This window comes from Marmota marmota, unplaced genomic scaffold (genome assembly GCF_001458135.2).
Source record: "Marmota marmota marmota unplaced genomic scaffold, marMar, whole genome shotgun sequence".
In the NCBI taxonomy this organism is placed as follows: Eukaryota; Metazoa; Chordata; class Mammalia; order Rodentia; family Sciuridae; genus Marmota; species Marmota marmota.
The window spans coordinates 12,260,765-12,285,374 of NW_026000051.1; positions in this window are offsets into that span (position 1 = coordinate 12,260,765).

The following is a 24,610-nucleotide window of genomic DNA, read 5'->3' on the forward strand; positions in this document are numbered from 1 at the left end:
GGGGGGGGTGGAGGGGATGGGGGCATAAGGATAATTCTTTCAATGATCAAGAGAATATGAGTTTGGTACTCTAAAATAGGTACAGGGATGAATATGTTTGGAACATAGGGAGTATTTCTAGGGTTTTTTAAAGGGTTTATCTTAGTGCTTCCATGTCTGCAATTCCATTCCAACAATAAATGAAGAATTAGAGCAACCATGGTGTGATGTGTATAATCTGATCAAAGCCCTAACACTTCAAAAATACATTGTAGAATAACTTTATTGGGCAATATGTACCAACAGTAGGAAAGAAATCCACAATGGATGACAGAAGAGAAAGTTGATAAAGATCAATCGAGTTCCTGGGACTCGAATACATGGGAAAGAAATTTAATCTATTCATTTTCACATTTTAAGTCTTTTAAAAGACTGTGGTTGTCTTTCATTTTGAAGTATCAAGTCAACAGAGTAGACCCAAAATGTGGCATTAACGAATCTGTTTGGTGTAGGTGGAGAGTAGGTGTTATTTATAGTCTGTGCCATGGTCTATCAGTCCTCATCAGTCTTTAAGTACAGATTTAGTGCATGTTTCTTGAACTCTGAAACCTTAAGTTTCTGCATCTCTCTGCTCCTCTGTCTGAGGTTTTCGTCTGCTTGTATGAAATGGTCTAAACTTCAATCAAATTATAGATGAGAATTAGAATATACCCACCCAAGTTTTCCACTCTTTTGGGGGGGATAATTGTTAGAGAACTTCTATATAATTTTTGAAGGGGTTCTCAGCAAAATTGAACATTTTGCTATAGCAGTTTCATTCATTAATCAAAATTATTGTTTTTTCCTATCCCCGTATTACCTTCCTTGGTGCCTTATTTATGCTTTTATGAATTATTTCACATAAAACTAACTGTACACAACTTTATCCCAGTGAATATCTTGAGGGCAAATAGTTCTTCTCTCTAAAAACCACAAGGTAACATACAGAAAATGATAACATGCAAACCATCTTGTCAGGAGTGGGACACCTGCCCTTCGTGTTTCTTATAATCTCTACAAGACCACCTTGCCTCCCTTTCCTAAACTTTCTAGCTTTGAATTTCATTTTCAATTCACACCTCTAGTCTAGATGATTTCGAAACACAGAAGATGATCCTTCTTCAACTTGACCTAGCAATTTTTTAATTCCTTCTCTTTGATCTTGCTGTTATTCTATCAATAATGGTATTATTCATGGTAAACCTTCCATAATCTCAAATCCCCCACTCTGTGGGTATCATCTGGTAAGTAACAATTTACTCTATCAAGTACCCCAACCCCATCCATCTTTGAACCCTATCACACCATAAAATTTAATGACCCGATGATCTAATCACATTTCTATCTTCCTGTACATCCTCAATCCCTTTTTTTAGCAGATTAACTTATTTGATTTACCATATCATTTCCTTTCTCACTCTTTTATCCTTTCATTCTCCTCCTATGTCAGGGCACTAAGCCTGGTAAACTGTAATCATCAGTTCCTTCTTTCTTGCACTGAGCAACTAACTATGGCTGGAACCAAACATTCATGCTGACACAATAAATTTTAAACCCATGATAATATATCTCACATAGGTCTCTATTGATGTCTTGTGACCCTCTTATGTGTTCCTATCACACTGACATGACTAAGTAGATGCTTTTAATTTTCCCCTCAACACTCTAAAACCTCCTTATTCATCTTCACACTCAGCTATTGACCTCATATCCAATGCCACCCAGAAAAGTCTAAGCAGATAAGAAATTCCATAGGTATCTGCCACTCTGTCTTTGTGCCTCCCTGTTTCTGTTCTACATTCTGGAATTTTAGTTCAGCTTTTTATAAAGGATCAGATTCCTTTCTATAGAATAAACCTCATTTTGGCAGTATACATCATCTCCTTACCTATTCAAGTTAGTTGATGTAGAAACAACACCCCCTCCTTTCTTTCCCTCATCATGAATCATTCCTTCTTCACTAAATTATCCATTTTAGCATACAGACATTTTTCTCCCATCTGTGTATGTAAATATGTTTATATGTATGAGTGGGTGTGTATATACTTATGTAGACATGCATATAGAGGGATGGATAAATATGAATATACTTATGATAAATAAACTTTTCCTTATCCATAGTTCCTCCCATTGCTGCATCATTTATGTTTTCCAAATTAAAAAAAAATTCTATAAAAACATGTCTGTACTCATTATTTCTAGTTCTTCTAATCAAAACATCTCTTTAACATACCCAATTAAGATTTACCCCCTTCCATTCATAAAAAATGCCTTCCACACATTCAATCGCTACTTCCAACTCTCCAAATTTATTTCACTGTAAACCCCATCTAACATCTGCCCTCCCTCTCTTGACTTCCAGGACGCCACATTCTGTGTATTTCCATCTTACTCCATCATACACTTCTCATTTTCTCACCTTCTTAACACTAGTTGCATGGTTTGTAGTCTTTAGCAGTTGTTATAATAATTTTCTTACTAAACTTGTTTCATCTGAGGGTTTTATGTTCCATCTAAACACAGACAGTTAATAACCTAATATTTTAAGTCTACACATAACTCTGAAAGCTGTATATGTTTATCTACTTGCCTGCATATTTTCATTTAGAGATCTAGTAAGCATTTCTATGTGTGTGTGTGTGTGTATCATGTGAGCCGGGTACGATGGTGAACACCTGTAAACCCAAAAGCTCTGGAGGCTGAGACAGGAGGATCATGAGTTCAAAGCCAACCTCAGCAATGGCAAGGCACTGAGCAATTAAGTGAGACCTGTCTATAGATTCTAGATAAAATATAAAATAGGGCCAAGGATGTGGCTCAGTGTTTGAGTATCCCCAGTTCAATTGGGGGGATACTATACATATATATGGAAAACTACATCCCTACTTATCTCAATTCAATTTGTAAAAGTTACTTAGGAGAGAAAATATTGGAGTCCTCCTTGATCTCCTTCTGCATTAGGTAGAAGATCCAATCTATTAGGAAATCTCATAACAACTATGTTCCAAATTTGTCAGGAACCTGAAGCTCTCAGCATCCATATCCCCACCACTCTGTTAGTCTATATTTTTCTAGATTTGCTTTCAAGATTTAGATCTAAGCCTGGAAATGATTATTGCTTTAAAAACATTCTTAAATTTAAGTTTAATTTTCACATAGAAAAAAATAATAAGGAAGACATTTGACCCTTGAAAGAAAAAGTCAATGTACTGAATGATAATCAAAATTGTATATTTTTATTACTGAGAGTACTAACCAGTCCACGTATTATGTAGTAATCAGAGCTAAAACAGGAACCTGCAGTCCAATTGGCTAGAGAGTAATAAGTTGTAGTTTGCACAGGGACTGATATTAAGGGGAAATGCCAGAAAAATGGTGGTGAATAGAAAGAAGACCCAAAATAAGTTTAAAAAGAAAGAAAGAAAGAAAAAGAGGGAGGAAAGGAGGGAGGGAGAAAGAAAATTAGCCTGGCACAGTGGTGCACATCTGTAATACCAATGGCTCAGGAGGCTGAGGCAGGGGGATGGTGAGTTCAGTAGCATCCTTAGCAATAGCAAGGTGCTAAGCAACTCAGTGAGAACCTGTCTCTAAATATAAAACAAAATGGGGCTAGGGATGTGGCTCAGTGGTCGAGTGCCCCGGAGTTTAATCACCAGTATCAAAAGAAAAGAAAAACTAAAATTCCTTCAAGCCTTTACTTTGCACATGTAAACGGTGCATGTGTAGGGTGACAATCTAAGGAGCTGAATGTCAAAAACAGGATAAATACCACACTGGAAGAGCACTGTTTTTGCCTGCTGCCCATTGCTGAGAAGACAAAGATTACAGTTCAGTTCTACATGTATAAAGTGCCCTGGTACATGCCTAGGGCTTTCTACTGAGACTCTAGAAGAACCACGTAATAGTAGTACAATATTCATCCAAGACGTACCTTGAGACTAACCAAAATTAAACTTGACCATCACTAAAAGAGAATAAAGCGAAATATAAAGCCAAGACTCCACAATCATAAGGTGATATGGCAGCCATTCCAATGTCAAATAAACCTATTTTTTAAAAGAAAACACCAGAATCTAGTTTACCTGAGTTTTTCACAATATTGTTGGTTATACAGAAAGTTACTAGGCATGTTAAAAAATAGCCTGACGAAAGAAGTAATCATGATTCTACCGGTGTGATTCTATATCATGTACAACCAGAAGAATGAGAGATAATACTCCATCTATGTTTGATGTATCAAAGTGCATTCTACTGCCATGTGTAACTAATAAAAATAAATTTAAAAATTTAAAAAAATAAATCAAAAGAAACAAAACACAGGTTACCAAATATCTTCAGAAAAATAATTTCTATAAATGTGAAATTCATTTGTGCATGTGTGTGTGTGTGTGTGTGTGTTAGGGATTGAGCCCAGAAGCTCATTTTTTAAATTTATTTTTTATTTGTTGTTTTTATATATAGATGACAGTGCAATGTATTTTTGACATATTATACATACATGGAGAATAACTTAGTATTCTATTCTTGTGGTTGTACATGAGGTAGAGTGACCCTAGTCATGCATTCATATATAAGGATAGAATAGTTATGCCTTATTCACACTAGACAGTAGTATTCACAGTACTGTCTTTCCTATTCTCACCCCTCCCCCATCACTTCCCTTCATCCCCCTTTGCTAATCAAATGGACTTTTATTCTTCCCCTCCCTACTTTCCCTTGTTTTGGATTAGCCATCCACATATCAGAGAAAACATTTAGCATTTGGTTATTTGGGACTGGCTTATTTCACTTAGCATGATATTCTCCAGTTCCATTCTTTTATTGCCAGATGCCATGATTTCATTGTTCCTATGGCTGAGTAATATTCTAATATATATATTAGATATATAATATTCTAATATGTAATAGATATATAATATTCTAATATAATATATATGTGTGTGTGTGTGTGTGTGTATGTTTATATGCCAATTTTCTTTATTCACTCATCTTTTGAAAGGCACCTAGGACCTCATTAATGTTAAGTAGGCCAAGAATCCACAGAAATAGATGGGTATAGTGGATTTTAAAACAATCAGGAGACGTATGTTAAGTCAACCTTACATGTGTGAGTAGAAATTGTTAAAGAGAAATATATGTTTTCACAACTGTGTTAAATGCATATTGGACATTGGTGAGTCATGATAAGTGAAAGTGGATAAAGATTAATATACATAATTCATAGCAAATTAGAGAAAGAGAAAAATTATCAGAGCCTCAGCATCGTGGGGCACATTTACCTATAACACGTTTATGACTGGAGACACACAAAGGGCAGACAGAGATAATGACACAGAAAAATTAAATATTTGAAGAAAGATTATCTGAGTATTTTCCAAATTTCATTTAAATAGTAACTTGTATGCCAAAGTATCTCAGTAAATTATAAGAAGAATAAATAGAAAACCAACCCTATACACATCATGGTGAGACTTCTTGAAATTAAAGATCAATTTCAATGGTGAAAGAAAATGAAGAAACTTTGCGTGGGAGGCAATAATGTTTATCAAAAAAATCAATGTTAATGCAGGTATTCAAAACCATGTTTTAAAAAGTTAAAAGAAAAAAACAGAACAAAACAGAAAACCAACAACTTTTAACCAAGTGTTTTATCTCCAGTGAAAACATTTTTTTTTTAAATTAAATAAAACACATTTTTAGACAAATCAACTCTGAGAGAATTTATCACCAGCCAACCCACAAGGAAAACTAGAGAAATTTCTTCTGCTGATAGGAAAAATAATACCATCTGGAACTTTGAATCACCAAGGAACAAACAGCATTGGTAATAGAAAGCATGTGGGGAAATATATAGGATATGTATCTCTCAGTCTCTGAATCTCTAACAATCAGTTGAATGTTTCAAGTAAAAATGAAATAATGATATGGTAGGATTTGTAACATAGGTAGAAGTAAAATAAATGGCAATGATAGTACAACGGCTGAGAAATAACATGGGTGAGAATATTTGGTTATATGTTTCCTCTATTATACATGAAATTTTTAACATTAACTCAGATAAAACTGTTTTAAGATGAGTATCTTAATTCCTAGGGCACCTGTTAGGGAAAAAATACAAAGAAATATAACTCAGTAATTCATACTCTATTCTCCCTTCAAAAGACAAACAAAATATATTGAGACAGGGTAAAAAGCCAACAAAGAATGAGGTAATTGGTGGAAAATAAAAAACAAAAAGCAAGATAAACAATACCAAATAAAGAAAAATATTAAGAGCACCAATGTCATTAATTATTTTAAGTCCAAATGGACTATGGATGTTCATGAAATCTCTGAACAAGTGGAAATTTAGATGCCAGCAGTGTACAAAGCTGTTTATAATAGGCAGACTTCAATTGAGACAGGCAGAGTGGAAAGGAAAGGGTGGTTATACCATGTGCCCTAAAACCATGAGGTCTATGAAAGCAGATGTAGCTCTATTCATAACATAAAACAGACTGCAAGATAGTATCAGAAATGATCATTTTATGACTATGAAAAATCAATTTGTCAAAAAATGCAATAATCACTGAAAACATAGGCACATAAAAACAGAATTTTAAAATATATGACAACAAAATTGTACAATTTAAATATTAACCTTAGTTTCATTTTTCATTAATTAATACAAAATATTATTCCCCAGTAAAGATATAACAGACAAGAACAGCATTTATCAACCTAATTTAATGGTGTTTAAAGAACATTAATTCAATATCTGTACAATATTCATTTTTTTCATGAGCATATAAAATATTCGTTAAGGTACAGCTTGTACTGGACCATAAAATATATATCAATAAATTCCTATAATGGAAGTCACACCAAGGATATTTCTTGAAAATGAGGAGTTAACGTAAAAACCAATAACAATCTTATCTCAAAAAATCCTAAATATTTAGAAATCTGGAAAAAATGTTTACATTACATGCAGATCAGAGAAAAAAAATTAAAAGACTATAACATATTTGAAAGTTCATGACACTGGAAGTACAATATATAAATATTGTAAATATATAAAGTGCACATGAAGCTATTCTCAAAGGAAAATAGTATTGATGTTGTTATAAGAAATACTTAAAATTGATTATATGTGTTACCGCTACAAGTAGCCAGAAAGGGAAGAGAATATCAATTGTGAGTAAACAGAAAAAGGAATTAATTTGAAAGCTGAATTTTATTTAATTAAGTAGATTATTGATGATGAACATTGATAAGATTCCTTTTTTAAAATTTATTAAAATTAATTTCTAGTTAGAGTTAATATTAAAACAAAGAGTAAAAGATACAAATTACCAATTTGAGAAATGAAAGAAGGGGAATAACTATGGATTCTACATACATTTAAAAAATCATAAGGAGGTATTTTGAAGGATTGCACACCATTAGTTTGGTAACACATACAAGGCATATTCTTTTAAAAATACAGAATCGAAAAACATTGCACTTTGAAACCTTCAATCTATGAAATCAAATGTAGATATTAATAACCTAAAGTAGAACGAATACTCCTAATAACAGAATTCTAAAAGAATTCTTCTAAGAGATAGATTAAAAGAAAAAAAAAAAACAGAATTGCAATTTTTTTACATCAAAAACTTCAGGCTTAAATTGAATCACTGGTAATTTCCAACAAACATTTAGGTAATTCATAAGATCAATATTATTCAAACTGAGGAAGAAAGAAAAACATTCTTACTTATCTTATGCACCTAGCTTAACCCTGTCACTAAAACTTGACAAGAAAATTATTCCAGCATTCATCATGAATAAAACTGCAAACCTCCTCAACAAAATATTAGCTAAAAGAATCCAGAAATATACATCATATCCCAATATGTTTTATTCCAAAATGAATGTCTGGATTAATGTTCAAAATTCAATAATGTAAATAATTACACTAAAAGAATGAAAGAAAAATATATATGGTCATTTCAACAGAGAAAAGGAAATCATTTAGAAAATTCAAAATATACCAAGGAAAAACTGTCAACAAAATTGTATACAAGAGGCAGCAGCTCAGGTGTGGCTCAGTGGTAGAGCGCTCACCACCCACGTGTGAGGCACCATGTTCTATCCTCAGCACCACATAAAAGTAAATAAACAAACTAAAGATACTGCGCCCATCTATAATAAAAAATAGTTTTAGAAAATTGTACATAAGGCCTCTCTCAAATTGATAAAGTGCATATAGTAAAAATTGAAACTTGTATCATAAATGATGGTAATATACCGAATGCTTTTCTCTTATGTTTTAGTAAGAATCAAAAAAAATGCTGCTACTATTTATTTTGAATATTACAGGATATGTAGGATAAGGTAAGATAAAGAAGCAAAAAAAATAAAATTTGGAAAGGAAGAAAGAAAACAAAATGTGTGCACTGACAATGTAATGATATAGAAAATCACACACACACACACACATAGTAGAGACTTTAGTATGGTCACAGGAAACAAGACCAATGTTTACAATAATCAATTGTGTCATTATAAAATTTCAAGAAAGAAGTGGAGAATTAAGTTGACACAAAGTACTTCTATTTAAAATACTATAAAAAATTTTAATGCTTATGTAACAATGTCAGGAAAGATGTACAGTGTTTCTATGATGAATTCTGTTTCTACATAATATTTAGAGGACATTTTAAGCCAGACAAGGGGAAATACACCTGATTCCAGGGCTGCCTAAATGTTGTTAGGATGTCGGTTCTCTCCAAATTGATCTGGTTTTCAGTACAGTCCCAATCAAAATCCCGGCAGGATTTTCATGGAAATTAATAGCCAAACTTACACACACATTGTCAACTGATTTTCAAGAAAAGGTGCCAAGGTAATTTAGTAGGGAAGAACATTTTTTTTCAACTATTGGTGTTCATGAGAGCTGGACTGATTTACACACATATGTATGCACAGTTCTAGCTCATACCATACATAAAAATCAATTTGATATTATTATAAACCTAATTTTTTAAAAAAGTTTAAATTATAACATTTTTTCAAAGAAAAAAACATAGGAAAAATATCTTGATGATTAAATTATTTAAATTAAATCATTTTCTGAGTGAAAGTACTTATTTATAACAAGAAACACCACAGAAAGGGGAAAAAAAAGTAAATTGGACTTCAGCAAAAATAACTGCTTCTGTTATTTTAAAAGATACTGGTAAACAAAAAGGCAAACTGAAGACTCAAAAAAATATAATGTAGATTTGTAGCACAGGATTATATTGAGAAAACTTAATGATTATTCATGAAGTATTAAATAATAAATCTAATTTTAATGGAAATATTATTTCAATCAGAAATCCAAAGAGCATGCACAAATAGCCCAAAAGAATTAAATTCACGATTGTACTTTATATCCACTAGAATAGCTGATACTAGAAAGTTTTACAAAACCAAATGCTGATGAGGAAATGGAACAATTAGATTTTCACACATTGGTAGAAGGGTACATAGTGGAATAAGCATTTCGAAATGCAGCTCAGAACTTTTAACCAGGGTAAATATACAACAACCCTGTAGCTCAACAATCTCCCCTCAATGTGCTGATCCATTAAAATGTCTTGAATGTATTAGCATTATTTACACGAGTGAAACACTTGAAAGAAACTCAAATTTTATCAACAGGTGATTAAATAAAACAATTGTGAACTATTCCTACAATGGAGTGCTATTCAGAAATAAACATTGACTTTTGATACAAATACTGTGGGTGAATCTCAAAGACAGTGTTCTAATAAAAGACTGATAACACAGTAACACACAGTGTATGATTCCATTCAAATGGATTTCTGAAGCTGGCAGAAATTGGCAATGCTAAAAGAAATTGGCTAGGTGGCTGCCTGTGGGAGAGATGGAGCTCCTGAAAAGGACATAAGAAAAATGTTTGGAAAATAAAAAAAAAATAGATTGATTTTTCATGGAGTTGTACATTCTCAAAACTCATTAAACTGTACACTTAAACATGTGTACTTTATAAAAATCTGCCTCAATAAAGTGCTTTAAATGAAATAGGTCATATTTTCCCCCCTAGCGCTTCCAAATGTGCCAAATCATTATTCTAAGCACTCAACATGAACCACATAACTGATTTCTCAGAGCCATCTTATAGGTGCTCATTCTCAGTTTCCAGCAAGAACACGAGGCACTGGCAAAATTGGTCAAGGTCAGACAGCAGACACTTTCTAGAGCTGAGTCTGTTCCAGGGAGTGCTAAATCAGAGCAATCCCTTGTCTATGCTAAGATAAATGCTTCCAGAAGTTCACAGCCTTTAATAGTGGCATTTGCTCAAAAAGGTCCATGTTCATAGTCATCTGCCTTTCCTAGAAAGTTGTCATCATCTAATGGTTGCTTAGAACAGTAATAGATTCTGAAAGATTTCTAAAACAAATGGTGACAGAAGATATTCCAAGCATAAAGGCGACTAGAGTCTCTAAACAGCTTCCCTTCAACTTCAGGCAGCGAAGCAGGCTGTCAAGAACCATCACGAGGATAAGCTGCTCTGAGATGCAGATGAGACAGCACCTAGAATCCTGTTAACAGTTCTGGGCCTCTCAACACCAGAGAGAGCTGTCAAGAAATTGGAAGAGATTCAAAGAACACCAGGGAGCATGATTAATGAACTGAAGGGACTGACTTATGAGAAAAGATAAAAAGAAATACTGTCTACATCAATGGAGCATAACTAAGGGGGTACACACTAACAATATAAATATTTGAAGGGCACACACAGAAGAAGGAGAGAGATTGTTAACATTGCCCCAGAGGCTTTCAATGGAAATTAGAGGATGGAACACAAGAATGAATATGTTGCCCAAATAGCAAGAAACATGTCCCAACAATGAGGTCAATTAGACTTTGAAGGAGCTCCCTAGAGGACAAGTATCAATCCAGTTGTCCAAGCCATCACACAATCAGTCCTGACACAGGAAAATCAACCTCTGAATACTCTCAGGTTGAGAAGTAGAACAGTGTAAAGTCAAGGAAAGAATTTTCCCTGCCATTTTATTTGGCCCTTTAGAAGAGATAATCAACACCTGTTTGTAGCAAAGGAGGTAGAATGGGCCAGTGTCTGACTTGACTGAAGGAATGAATGTACACCTGACACACGGCAATCTTAAGAAGCAGCTGGATATCAGCATAGAAGATATTTTCAAATGCATTATTAAGCCTCCAACACTTTGCTATTGTGTTGTGAAATTGTAAGCCTTCACAAAACATTATGTCTACTTTGGGTCATGAATTTATTGACTCATAATCCATTTATTTGTTTATTAAATATAGAATGTGTTTAATATGCATTGAACATAACACTGAGAATACAGTTGTGAACATATCAAAATTCCTGCCCCTAAAAAGCTTACATTCTAGTCAAGGAAAAAGAAAATTGGGAAATAAAGAGTTGGGGAACAGATAGTGTTGACAGATTGTGTTAGGAGAAATTATAAAAGATAAAACAGTATGAGCAAATGGACTAATAAGATGGGGGTCGTGATTTGCAAGTTTAGATCTGCAGGTCCAGGAGGCTGCTAGAGAAAGAACATTTGAACAGAGACCTGATTAAAGTTAAGAAAGCAAGCTCTGTAAAAATCTAAGAAAGGAAGGATCAGGTGGAGGAACAAGCGCAATTTACAGGATGGGGTACATTTCTCTGGTTGAGACTGTAGTCAATAATGCCCCAGGGTTAAGTACAATGAGGGAATCCTAAGGACTGAGATAGGAAGTGTATGGGAGGATCAGAGTCTAAAGGATGTTACTGTGATTAAGCTCTCCTTACTCTGACTACTCTCAGAAGCTATGAAAGGGTGAGCACAGAAGTAACATGATCTCTCTCATGTTTAAAAGAATCCTTCTGGGTACCATGTAGAACAAAGACCATAGATAAGCAAGAATGAAAGCAAAAAGACCAGTGAATGGTGAGATAGGATAGCTTGGACCAGGTGGTCTCCGTGGATGGAGGAAGAAATGATCAGATTTTGATTGTATGCCTAGGAGAACTGGCTAGAGTTGGGACGTGAGGTAAAAAACATGTTTTTATAAAGCAGCCAATGTTCCATTGCAAAGACTTTGTCTTCACTTCTAGATCACAAATCCCTTAGAGACAAATATTACTCAACATGTTACAGTACTTAGATATGTCTAGAACATATTATCATGGGTTAAAGGTAAATTGGTTGAACTAAGTGCTCATCTTCTTTTATTGCTGAGTAGCATAAAATACAAACTGAGAGATCTTGTTGTTTATGTCATTTTGCAAAACATATACTGATTTCTTCCTCTGTATTTTGAAGATCTCTGCTTAGATCATTGGTTTTTGTCAACTATTTTCAATTTAAGCTTATAAACTTTAAGAAAGCTTGATTACAGCTTAGTCAATAAGAGTTATTGTTCAGGACTAAAGCTGCCTAAAATTGAATTTCAGGTCTGCAATTTATTTATTGTCAGACTAGACTAATTCTAGTCCCTCTACTTCACCTGCAGGAATGAGTAATTCCTCCTGAAGCTCCACCCAGGTTTATGAGGGAGAGGAGAATAGACTGAGAATCTAGGCTTTCACTCACTCCAGTACTTCTCAGAATAGTTCCATTGTTTTCAGGTTATTTGTTGATTATCTATGTAAGATTTCACTGGAGGAAAGTGTTTCTGGATAGAAAGCAAACGAGAAAGTGATGAGTGGAATAACATCTATAGTCCCTTCTAATGGACTGGTCATTGAGTCCAGTCCAACTGTAAACCTTATGGGACATTGAGTTGGGGGAGGAGCAGAGGTGGATGCTTCAGAAGGTACTGAATACAATGGGCAGAGCTCCTTGCTCATGACACCTGTGTTGTGGGATTGTGTTTTTTGATGGAGATTCATGGATCCCTAGAGGGTTATGTATTTTTTCAAAACTTTGATGTCATACATGATATTTTGTAAGCTTATATGTATGGTTGGTTTCCCTGGGGGAAACCACGTGCTGTTTTCATTAATGTTTTCAAAACAGATCCATATATTTTTATAATATATAATTAATTAAATCCCTAAGGTAAGTCTTCATCCCCAAATTTAAGATCACTAGACATAATAATTGTAATGTTTTGCAGCGTTCTTCTCCTGTGTTTTCTATTTTACCCCTGCGATTTTGCTAAGCTAGAAGGCCCATTGATAAAATTCAATATGTAATGTTACTTCCTTTATGCCTACTAACATGAATTGCCCTAAATGTTTTTCTAAAAATTCAGGTAAAATACACTACAGATATCTCAGAGTTCCCCCATCTACACATACAAATTGACAAAAAGTAAAGAAGAACATGATTTATACTAGAGTATATTTATTGAATTGTGTACATATTTAAAGTACTTATTTCCTTTTTTTTTCTTTCTTTTTTTGATACCAGAGGTTTAACTCAGGGGCAATCAATCATTGAGACACATCCAGAGCCCTATTTTGTGTTTCATTTAGAGACAGCGTCTCAGTGAGTTGCTTAGTGTCTCTCAATCCTCCTGTCTCAACCTCCCAAACCACTGGGATTACAGGCATACACCACCAGGCCCAGTTCTCAGTTTTTTTTTTTTTTTTTTTAATATAAAAGCTTGCTGAAATATCATCCCTTTGGAAGGGGAGTCTGCCTATATGAAGAATTTACTCAAAATAAGAAAAAGTTAAATCCATTCAGACTCTTTTAATAGTGTCCTTGTTGCTAAATTCGGGGCTTCTGTTCATTGGAAGTCAATCAGAAGTGAAGATAAAGCATTTCTACCAAGTTAGTAGAAGTCAGTAGGAAATAAGATTCCATTTATGCAATTTTGATTTGTAATTTTTTTATTATCAAAAGACCTTAGGTTTATTCCCAGCTCCTTTATAAATTGATTTTGTGACCAAAACAAAATAAAACAAAAATAACCCAGTAATTTCATTATTCTAAGCCTTAGTTTCCTCATCTGTAAAACTAAACTTAAAGCTCTAAGATCATTGGAAGTGTATCTGTTTTTCAGAACTACATTTCTAATACAACGTAATAAAAATGCAAGGATTCTCAAATGAATGAATGAATGACTAAGTGAATGAAGTGTTTTAAAGCCATGTGCTATAGTGGAAAGAGCTAAAGGATTAGAGGAATAAAATGCACGAATGGTTCAGACTGCTTTCTATGATTGCAATATTCATGATCTTGGGAAATATATTTACCATTTCTGATATTCAGTTTCCTCATATGTAAAATTAGCCTCGCTGAGACATGTGAAAAAAAAAGAAAATATATTTTGCCAACAAGAAAATATTTATGTCATCCCATCCATTTAATTATGATCTCTGAAACAGATTCCAAGCTCTAATGTTCTCAAAAGACCCATCACCAATCAGGAGAGTCCAAGGACAAGCCCAGTAATTTCTTGCATTATCAGTTAGCCACCTACTAGAGAATGAGTTTCACATAGTAAAATTCAGAACTAATACTTGGAAGATACAACTACTGCTGAAGCTAAATTCTTCTTCTTTATTTTTATCATTTTTTGCTCATTCAACTCTCTGATCACATTAAAAAAAATCCTAAAGAAAAAAAGTAAACAAAACATTCCTCCAAACAAAGACTGAATGTACCTGAATTATGTTAAAATATATTAAATATAATAAATGTGTATTGCCTATTTCATGAAATTTGCCAGAGCTATTTTGGGACTTAATTCAACTCCAGCCTCCCACTGAGACATAAAGATTTTTAAAATGCACTTTTACAAGAGGAAAGGATTTGGTTTTATATAGTTTACTTCATAATCTAGGTTTTCAAAAGAACATCATAAAGTGGCTTGTTAGATCCTTGCCTTATAGGGAGTGCAGCTGATTTCTAAGGCTCCTCAATCCAGTAATGCACCATGCTGAGCTCTGACCAGTTGACTTTATTTCACAAGTTGACAATGGAATATTTCGCAGGGGCTGGGGCTACAGAGAAGGCTCAGAAAGGGCAGCCAAAAATTCACAGAAGGTGTACATGGTGTAAAGTGGGGGGTTGAGATTAAATCAGCCAGAGACTACAGGAAAATGTTGTGGATCCTTAGAAATCGAAAATATGCTAAGAGTAGTTAAGTGAACTGACTCAGTGCTGAGATTTCTTCTTTTGCTCTAGCCTAAGCTAAGTGGATAGAATAGGACTCACCAGCTGTTTAGATTTAGCTGTTTTATGGAATGCTCCTGTTTCTATGTGGAGCATACCTAAAGCATACAATGCAGTTCTGGTTCTTTTAATGGTGTCCTTGTTGCTAAATTCATAAAACACAGATAACAGGATCATACCAATCATACCACTCTCCAGCAAAGTGTATTGTGTCATCCCCAAACAGTATTAAGTAGTATTATGATCCTCATTTTATGAATGAAAGAACAACACTTTTTTTTAAATAAAGGGGATAATGGATTCTCCCTATTGTGGGTTTTTTTTGCAGTTTTCTGTTCCCATATTATTGTATTTACTATATTATTTTGTGATTTCTCAATGCAAACATGCATTTTCTAAAACAGCCCATGAACTCCCTAAGGACAGAGATCCTACCCTATTCATCTTTATATAGCCAGTACTTGAAGAAATATTAGTCAAAATTTTGAATGATTATATAAATGCATGCATTCAAGAATGAATAAATGAATCAAAATATAAATAATACAAAAGGATATTTATAGTCCTTTGAAGGATGGAGTGCATTATTTCCCCAAAGTATTTCCATTAAGTTCTAACATGATGATGTATGGAAAACAAACTCTTGGATTTTTTAACATGATAAAATTTGGAGAATCTCCATCACACTATTCTCAAAGAATATTCTTATTCAACAAACTGTCACAAAGTATAGATTTTTTTTTCCACTTAGTGAAAAGTTTTTGAAATTTGTTTGACCACAGACCTTGCCCCCTCTTCTCTCTTTTCCTCATCCTTTCCATTCTTCTCTTTTTTCTTCTTTCTGTTGTTCTTGGTCTTCTCCTTTTCACAAAAGAGGAATGAATGTTTTCCCCAACCCTCAAATAATTAATGCAAAATATAAACTGAGAATCACTGAACCAGAATGCAATTTGTCCTCAGTCTTTTCAATACTGTCTGCAGGAGACATCTTAGAACTGGGAGAGTTCATGGAACTAGACAGAAGATGTATCACATGTTCAGAGGTTCAGCCCCCTGGCAGCTCTGCTCTGAGTCATTTGTCACGTTCTTGAGAGTTTAATATAAGCTTTTGATAGTGTGCTTTTCTCCAATGGCTGGAAGCTTCCAGAGAATGTTTAAAACAACTGAGCTGAGGGATCAGAATGCAGGTAAGACATGGTCTCTGCAGCTGCATCAAACACTAGGAATGTTTTATTTCAGAACAGAGACAGACGCAGAGCTATGTGCATTTTCCAGTCTGAGCAAAGCTGAAGAAATCACAAGTCTGTTCTCAGCACTGACTCACCGTCCCTGAAATGGTGAGGATGAAAAATCTCTGCTCAGAGTGGCAACACAATGAAATATTTCTGAACACCTTTTCCTGACAGGTTTAAAAAAGAAAAGGAAGCTAAGGAAGGTGGGGTGGCTGGCTGTGAAAGTCATGTGTGAAGGTACTGAGAGAAGTTATTTTAGTGGTGCTCGTGATAAAACTTAAATGGGGGCCTTATGGATCTGTATATTTCCTCGGATAATGTTGGGACAAATGGAAGTTTTAAAATGCATTTCCAGAGTCTGGAAAGAGAGGAAAAAGAACACCATCACAACAGGATGGAGTGGGGAGATGGGAGACCAAAAAGGACACAGTTTGCAAAATCCTTTAGGGACATTTCAGGGAGCTTGTACAATGCTCACTTCTAGCAAAGATGCTGGGAGCAGAGACAGGAAAGGAGAACCTTAAAGGAATGGGAAGGAGAGAAAAAAAGAGAGAAGGATCAACAAAGGTAAGAATTAAGAAAGAAATGAGGTAATGGGGAGGGATAGGCAAAAGGCATGGGAATATATCATTGCTAATTAATGAGACACAGTTTAATAAAAGTGCAAAAATCCTGGGGTCAAACTGAATAGAGCTAGGAAGTCACCTCTGCCATTTAGTATCTGTAGTTCTTAAACAAGTCATATCAATTCTATGAACACTTTTCTTCCCTTCATTTTAAAGTGGAAATAAGAATTCAACTCACTGGGTTTCAAATAATGTTCATGTAGCACCATACCTGACATTTTGCTAGCATTTTAACCTTGGTAACTTTTTAAAAAATTTAGTAACATAAATACCTAGACAAAAAGAGGAGAAAAAACAATGTTCTTGGAATATTAAATTCTATGTATATGTTAGCTTTCGTTATTATTGTCCTAGTATCATTATCAAGTATTTCAGGTAAAGATAATATTAAGTCTTCCACCTTTGCTTCTAAAAGTGCATTCTGTACATTAATCCTAATGATTGTTTATGGAAAGAAAAGAATGCATTAACTATATCATCTTTATCTACATCTAAACAGTGGATTCAAGAGGCAAAGACCTTTCCTTCTAGCTCTATTAAAAGGGATCATGGTTATGATGGAAGGTTGGTAGAGAACCAAGTTCAAAGTGGGTGCTGAGTCTGCCATGGTCCAGTACAAGGCACTGAAAGGGGCCTCCGTAGAACTGGTCTTTGCCTCTCTAGGTGGGCACATCCTCCCAGGTCTGATTTTCTTTATGCACACCTAACTTTGTCCCTAAACCCAGTGGAATGAATTGTGCTACTCTGCCATAGACATTCTCATGGCTCCAATGGGTTAATCTGCTCCATTCTATGAAGATGACAGGTTAAGTTCCAGTTTCCTACGACCAAGAGAGAACTTATACCCTTTTCAGCATGAAGCAAGAAACTTCTATGGTTTAACCAACTGAGAATGGAGGACTAAGAGAAATGTTCCCAAGGAAGGAGGAGAAATCTAGAGAGAATAATGCAACAATTTTTTTTTCTCTGTGTCATTGATGAGTAATCATGGGTGTTACCATATTAAGGACACCAAAACATACACATAGTGAAAAAAGTGTTCTTAGCTTTATTTAACACAATTTTTACAGAACTTACATGCCATGGAGCTGTGTGTGATCCAGGGATAGATGGAATCTCAGGACTAAGGGGAAAGGCACAGAAATCATAAATGTAAGCAGACTGTAAAGATGAGTGATTGTACACAGTCCCATTTCAAAAGTGGAAAACTGAGACTCAGAGAAATGAAAATATCCAAGGTCAGACTAATTCTCTGAATTCCCATTTTAGGAATTGTCTTTCACACTGTGACAATTCCCAAGGGTTGCTGATGTCCATGTGTTATGTAGCTGACTACTCCATAAAACCAAACCCATTAAACCCTCAGGGATTGGCATGTTGAGTTTGGGTTTCTAAAAAAGAGTCTAAAAAGTTTAAAGTCATGAGGCTGGTATGCAACAATCCCACAACATGGAAAATGCCAGAGAACATGCTAGAATAATGCTTTTCACAAAGTCCTATAGCTCTTTTATTCATTAAAAACTTTTCATTTCTGTGAGACAAGTTGGTAGCAATTATCAATCACCAGTGACCTTTTCTCACATGGATTTAGAGATGAGCAAGTGAGAAGTTGTGGCATGTGGCTGACCTCACTACCCAAACCACCCCTTTTCCTCGTCAGCTTATCTACTGCATATCCCCCACATCCACATAATTCCATCTTCTGGCTTGTTAATTGTGTTGTGAGTTTTGATCATAAATCTTTAAATACCCTCCAAGATCAGCCCATAAAAGGCAATTAGATGTTTAATTTGCAGCCAAAGTATAGCTATTTTTGCAGGATTTGGCTGTTGAGAACGGGACATTTTGAGATAGGATTAAGATAACAATGAAATAATCTTTACATGCTCAATTACTTCATGTGATGCTTAGGTTGGCTCCTACTACCTTCCACTGTTCTTTCTTTTGATGACTAACTTAGCTCCCAAAGATATATGTTCAGCCCCATGCAGGGAACTTTAGTTCAAAGGAATGTTACTTCAATCATTTGCAAGACTGAACATAAAGCTAGTTTCACTGGGATCCACCTCAGATGTGTCTCACTTTTAGTAATGGAGTTTCTCCTCCATTTTGTGATTGCTTATTCACCTTATATTTTGGTTTCAGTTAGTCCATCTCTTTTTTGCCCTATTTGCCTGGGTCCCAGGTTAGAAAACATGTTGGGCAGTGATTGATTATGACTCCTGTGGTTTGGATGTGGTGTCCCCCGAAAGCTCAAGTGTGAGAAAATGCAAGAAGATTTGGAGGAAAAAGTATTGGATTATAGCCTTTACTTTTCAGTGAATTAGTCCCCTGATAGGAATTAACTGAGTGGTAACTGAAGTGGTAGGTTATGGCTGAAGGAGGTGGAAATTTGAGGAATGACACTGGGGTAAATATTTGTATCTGGCAGGTGGAAACCTCTTTCTCTGCTTCTGATCCTCATGTGAACTGCTTCCCTCTGCCACACTCTTCTGCCATGATGTTCAGCCTCACCTTGAGCCTTTATGAATGAAGTTTGCTATCTATGGATTGAGACTTCTGAAAAGGTGAGCCCTCAAATAAACTTTTTCTCCCCTAAAATTGTTCTGGTCAGATATTTTAGTCACAGCAGCAAAAAAGCTAACCTAAAACAATGACCTTGAAACCAGACATTTGGATTTGAATTCTATGCCAATACTAACTAACAGTATGACTTACCTAGACTTATTTATTTATTTTTATTTTTTGAAAAACGTGGATGATTCTATTTACACCATAAAAATGAAAAATCACTAATGTGTCTGAAATGCCTGGTATTTAGAATGAGATTTACTTATTCTATTATTATCCTAGGTCTTTCTTAATTGAAAATGTGTTTATTCTTGTATGCCTTCTATTCTTCACTATCATACCCCCCTCTATTCTTTGGTATGTGTCTACCACCTCTACGTCAATATCGCAGGTGCCCTACCATCACAGGTTCTATGGAAGTAGGTTTATTTATTCTCCATACTTCTTGAGATTTGTTTTCAATTTCCTTCCAGTGGCATAAATGTGTACTACTGATACCACTGAGTATGTCTACATTTTTAATCCTAAAACCATCTAATCTTCTCTCTGTAGCAAGCATTTGGCTGCTATTCTTATACTTGATGTTTAATATGCACCAACAAAGCCAAATACCATTGTCTGAGTTCACAAAAATTTTGAAATTGGTAGTCTCATAAACCCATATCAAGATTTTCAAAAGTGAATAAATACATTATCTGCCATCTATTTCCTTTAGATATTTCAATTGGTAAAATATATGTATAGTCTATAAATTCCTCAGCAATTGAATTCAACTTGATGATTCTCTCATAATCATGGTCAGGGACCAGACAACACACAAGTCATTTGAACAAGCTTTGAAATAATAATTAAGTAAAATATATGAACTTCAGTGATGATGGAAATATCAATTAGGTATCCTATCATTTATTTGCTTTTCATTTATTTCATAAATATTTGAGTACCTCATCTGAGTGAGATTCCATGATGGTTGATGAGGAGTACATGAAAATGGGCCTCATAATTAACAAAACTTTCATTTTGGTGAAGGAGACAAGATCATATGGTTAGAAAATCCAATTGTTAAATAGAAGATGAAGAATATCCAAGATGTAAAAGTAATTAATCTGAGAATTTCAACTTAAACATTGCCATTCTGATGGAAAGAAGTCAAGGGTAAAACAAGAGAAATTAAGTCAGTAAGTCTCTTAAATCTCACAGAATTTAGATGACATGAGACACAGCAGAATTAAAAAGTTAATTATGAATTGATAACATGATAGAAGAAAGAAGAATGATTCAATATTTTGACCCAGGACCTTATGATGGAAAGACTCAATGTTTTTGTGATTGAGGTCAATATCATGAAGGCATTGCTCTCCAGCGGAAACTGATGTATAACTGGTATTGTTCTAAGCATTAGAACTATGGAAAGAAATCAGTGAAAAGAAGATGAAAAATCAGGTGAAATAGAAATGAGTTAGAGGAATCATAGAGGTAAGAGGAATAGCAGTAGTCAATAATAGTCTTCATAAGATAGAAAGAAGATGCTTTGAGAAGAGCAGACAATTTTAAGAATAAAGGACAGCTCAGCAAGGTAATATAAAAAAGTAAGTCAAATTTACATCTATTTACAAACTAAATTTTGTTATTTAGGAAATAAATGTATTATTACCAAAACTTTATTCACACTGCCTGAAACCAATATTTAGATTAATGCTATGAAAGCCATCTGAGATGTGGTATAAGCTAAAAATACAAATTATCTCAATAAATGTTAGGAAGAAAAGAACCATAGACTATTAAGAAAAATCAGACATATTTTGAAAAACAAACTAGCCTTTGAAATAGATGTGAAAAGATGGACATATTGTTTTATAAACTATTTTTTGGTGTGCCTTGGGATAAAACTTCCTTGAAGACTGGAGGTTGTCATTTTACATTGGTCACTCTTCTTCTACCCTTCCACTCTTGGGAAGACCAGTCACTTATGATACTTTTTTTTTGACAGTTGTGAAATGCCATTTTATAAAAAATATTTAAAACATCTAAAATTGCTCATAACGCTATGCATAAAAAAGCAAGCTACAGAACTATACATCTGCTCCTCTATATATGAATATATGTATTATGTGTACTTTTAAAATTTTTTTCTAATTAGTTATACATGTCAGCAGAAAGCATCTTGGTTCATTGTACACAAATAGAGCTTAATGTGACTTCTTAACCATTGAACTGAGGCTGTGATATTTGAGCCACTAAATATGACACTGAGCAATGTTTGAATGCAAGTATGAAATCTCTGCACATATATTTCAACAACTGGGGTCCTAAAATATTATTGGCTTTCATCCTTACCACTCTCCTTAAGCGGCTCTCCTAATGAAGAACCCCACTCTCATAAAGACTTGGGAAAGACCAAGGTTTGGGGAAATCTGGTTTCCCTGCCACACTTTAACTCTCTGCACGATTTTACATATGCAATCACATTTCTCTCCTTGATTCATTTCCTTGGCTTCTCTGCTGAAACATAATACACTCCCCATTCCTTCTATAGTCACTGACTTCTCAGTCTCCTTTGCTAACTCTCTTCATCCCTCTGATTAATTAAAATGATTGTATTTTCAGGATTACTATTAAAGCTTAATAATTTTAGTTCATGTTTAACTCAAACCATGTTTCCTCAAACTGAATATCTTGAAACAATTTTTGACTCCTCTCATTATTTCAATCCCATTTGTTATCTTCTAGTTAATTTTCTTCACCTAATGTTCAAAGAACATCCAGAATTTGGTCAGGTCTCCCCAACTCCACGGCTAGAATAATGGTCCTAGCCACGATTTCTTCTTATTTGGACTATAACCATAACCTGCTGCCTGCTTTCCTTCCTTACTCCCTAACCAGCCCACTCCAATATGTCAATTCTAAACATAGAACCCAGATTAATCCTATTAAAATGCAATTCATAAAATGTCCCTCCTCTGCTCGTATTCTTCCAACAATTGAATCCCCATCTTAAAGAATAGCATGTTCTACAAGGTCTCACATGGCATGAGATTCAAAATCTCTAATCCCTGTCAATTTTCCTCCCTAGTCACAGTGCCCTCTTTGTTGTTTATTAAACATATAGTCACACATGCATTTTAATACCTTGAACTTGTTTCCTTTGTTTAATTATTCTTCTCTCAGTTATGTAACATTTACTTCCACAGTGTATTTGCTTAAATGTCACCTTCTCTTTGGGCCTACCTCTGTCACCATACTTTAAACTTTGTTCTTCACTACCTAACATTTTTATTTTCTATTTTTGTCTTATGCCATATATTACCTTCAATATACTACTGTCTTTGATTCTCTTCATACTGTGCTTTCCCAATGAAACACACATTTCATAAGTGTAAAATCTTTATGGGTTTTTTTATTGGTAGAAATTTATTTCCACTACTAAAAATTCAATATAGAAGATATATATCAGAAACTTAATAAATTTGTATTTAATTAATGAATAAATGAGTGGAATATCTTAAGGCCAGAAGAAGACTAATAATAGAAATCACCTAGAGTCACTCCTTTACTTTTTACTAATGAAGAGTCTGAACTTTTGAGAAAAAAAAAAAACTGACCTATAACAGAAATCTACTCTTCTAATGGTTTGGGCTATTATTTTTCTTGTTCTGTCTATAGAGATGAGTACAATGTCTGATTTGGAGATGTTCTCAATGTCTTTTCTTTGGATAAATGTGTCCAGTATTCTTTTCACTGCACCGTATTGCCAATCTTGTAATTTGGTGGAAAGTGGGAAGTGGATGAATGGAATTTCCCAAGTTTATTTTAATTGTAATATTCTATTGCTCAGGCAATCCTAAATGTCCTAGATGTTGCTATAACCATACCTCTCTGTGATTCCCCATATACTTATGGAGTGTTAGCCCAATAGGTGCACAAACACCCTGCAAAAGGAACATATAAAAATAATCTTCCTTTAGAATAATGAAATACATAATCTCTGAATAAAATCAGAGGATTATGCATCCCTACCTATCTGCCAGAGTCTTTACTAGAGTTGATATATTGTGAGATGACAGCATGACCAGTTTCATTTAGAACTCTTCATGGGAATGGGAGTCAGTGTCAGGGTGGTTTGTGTTGACTAATATACACAAGAAATATTTTATTGTTTGAAATTCTATATTTAATAATTTTTCCACATTGTCTTCTCTAGTTTTATCTTCTATGTAAAGAATAGACACTGTATTTTTCAATATATATTTTAAAATTTCTAATATTCTTTGTGTGATGAGGTGGAACACACCAGACAAACTATCTTCATGAAGTGTATGGCCCTGAAAGGGGAAATCTTTAATGAAATAATCACACCACAATATAACTAATCATAAATTGTAGTAGATATAATAAATGAATATTGCAGGTTTTCTTAGTAATATATGATTACCGTGGGAGTGGAAGATCATGGATAAGCCGCAGTTGAGCTGGAACACCAAAGATGAACTTTATTTAGCAGGTCTTTTGGAGAGTGAGGAGAGGAAGAGGATTCCAAACAGAGGTGAACATCCGTGTTAAGGGTTTTGGGAGGTGACACCTTGGTCCACAGAGTAATGAAAGATCAGTTTTGCTGGAGTAGAGAACAAAGAGAAGACAATGGCTACATATATTGTAAGACTTTGCTTTTAGTCTTTGAGAGTAAGAAGGAAAAGTTTGGGTACTCCAAACTCAATAGCATATATGAATTAACATATCTAGGCTTTTAGGTAGAAAGTGTCATAAAGAATATGATGTTTTAGGGACTAAAATGAGAAACTGCTTTTGTACATTCATTTTTATTATATAGTTTAAGAGCCATTCTGAGTCTGTGCATTCTAGGTCTCCCTGCCTTGGTGTTTGTTAGGACGGCCAAAACATACACACATATTTTACTTTTATTTGCCTTCTATACGATCTCAGTTTAAGCAGGTTTCTCTGCTGCTATTTTCCAGAAAGCTATTCTAGTATATCAGGGTTTTTGTTATTGTCGTTGTTGTTGTTTGTT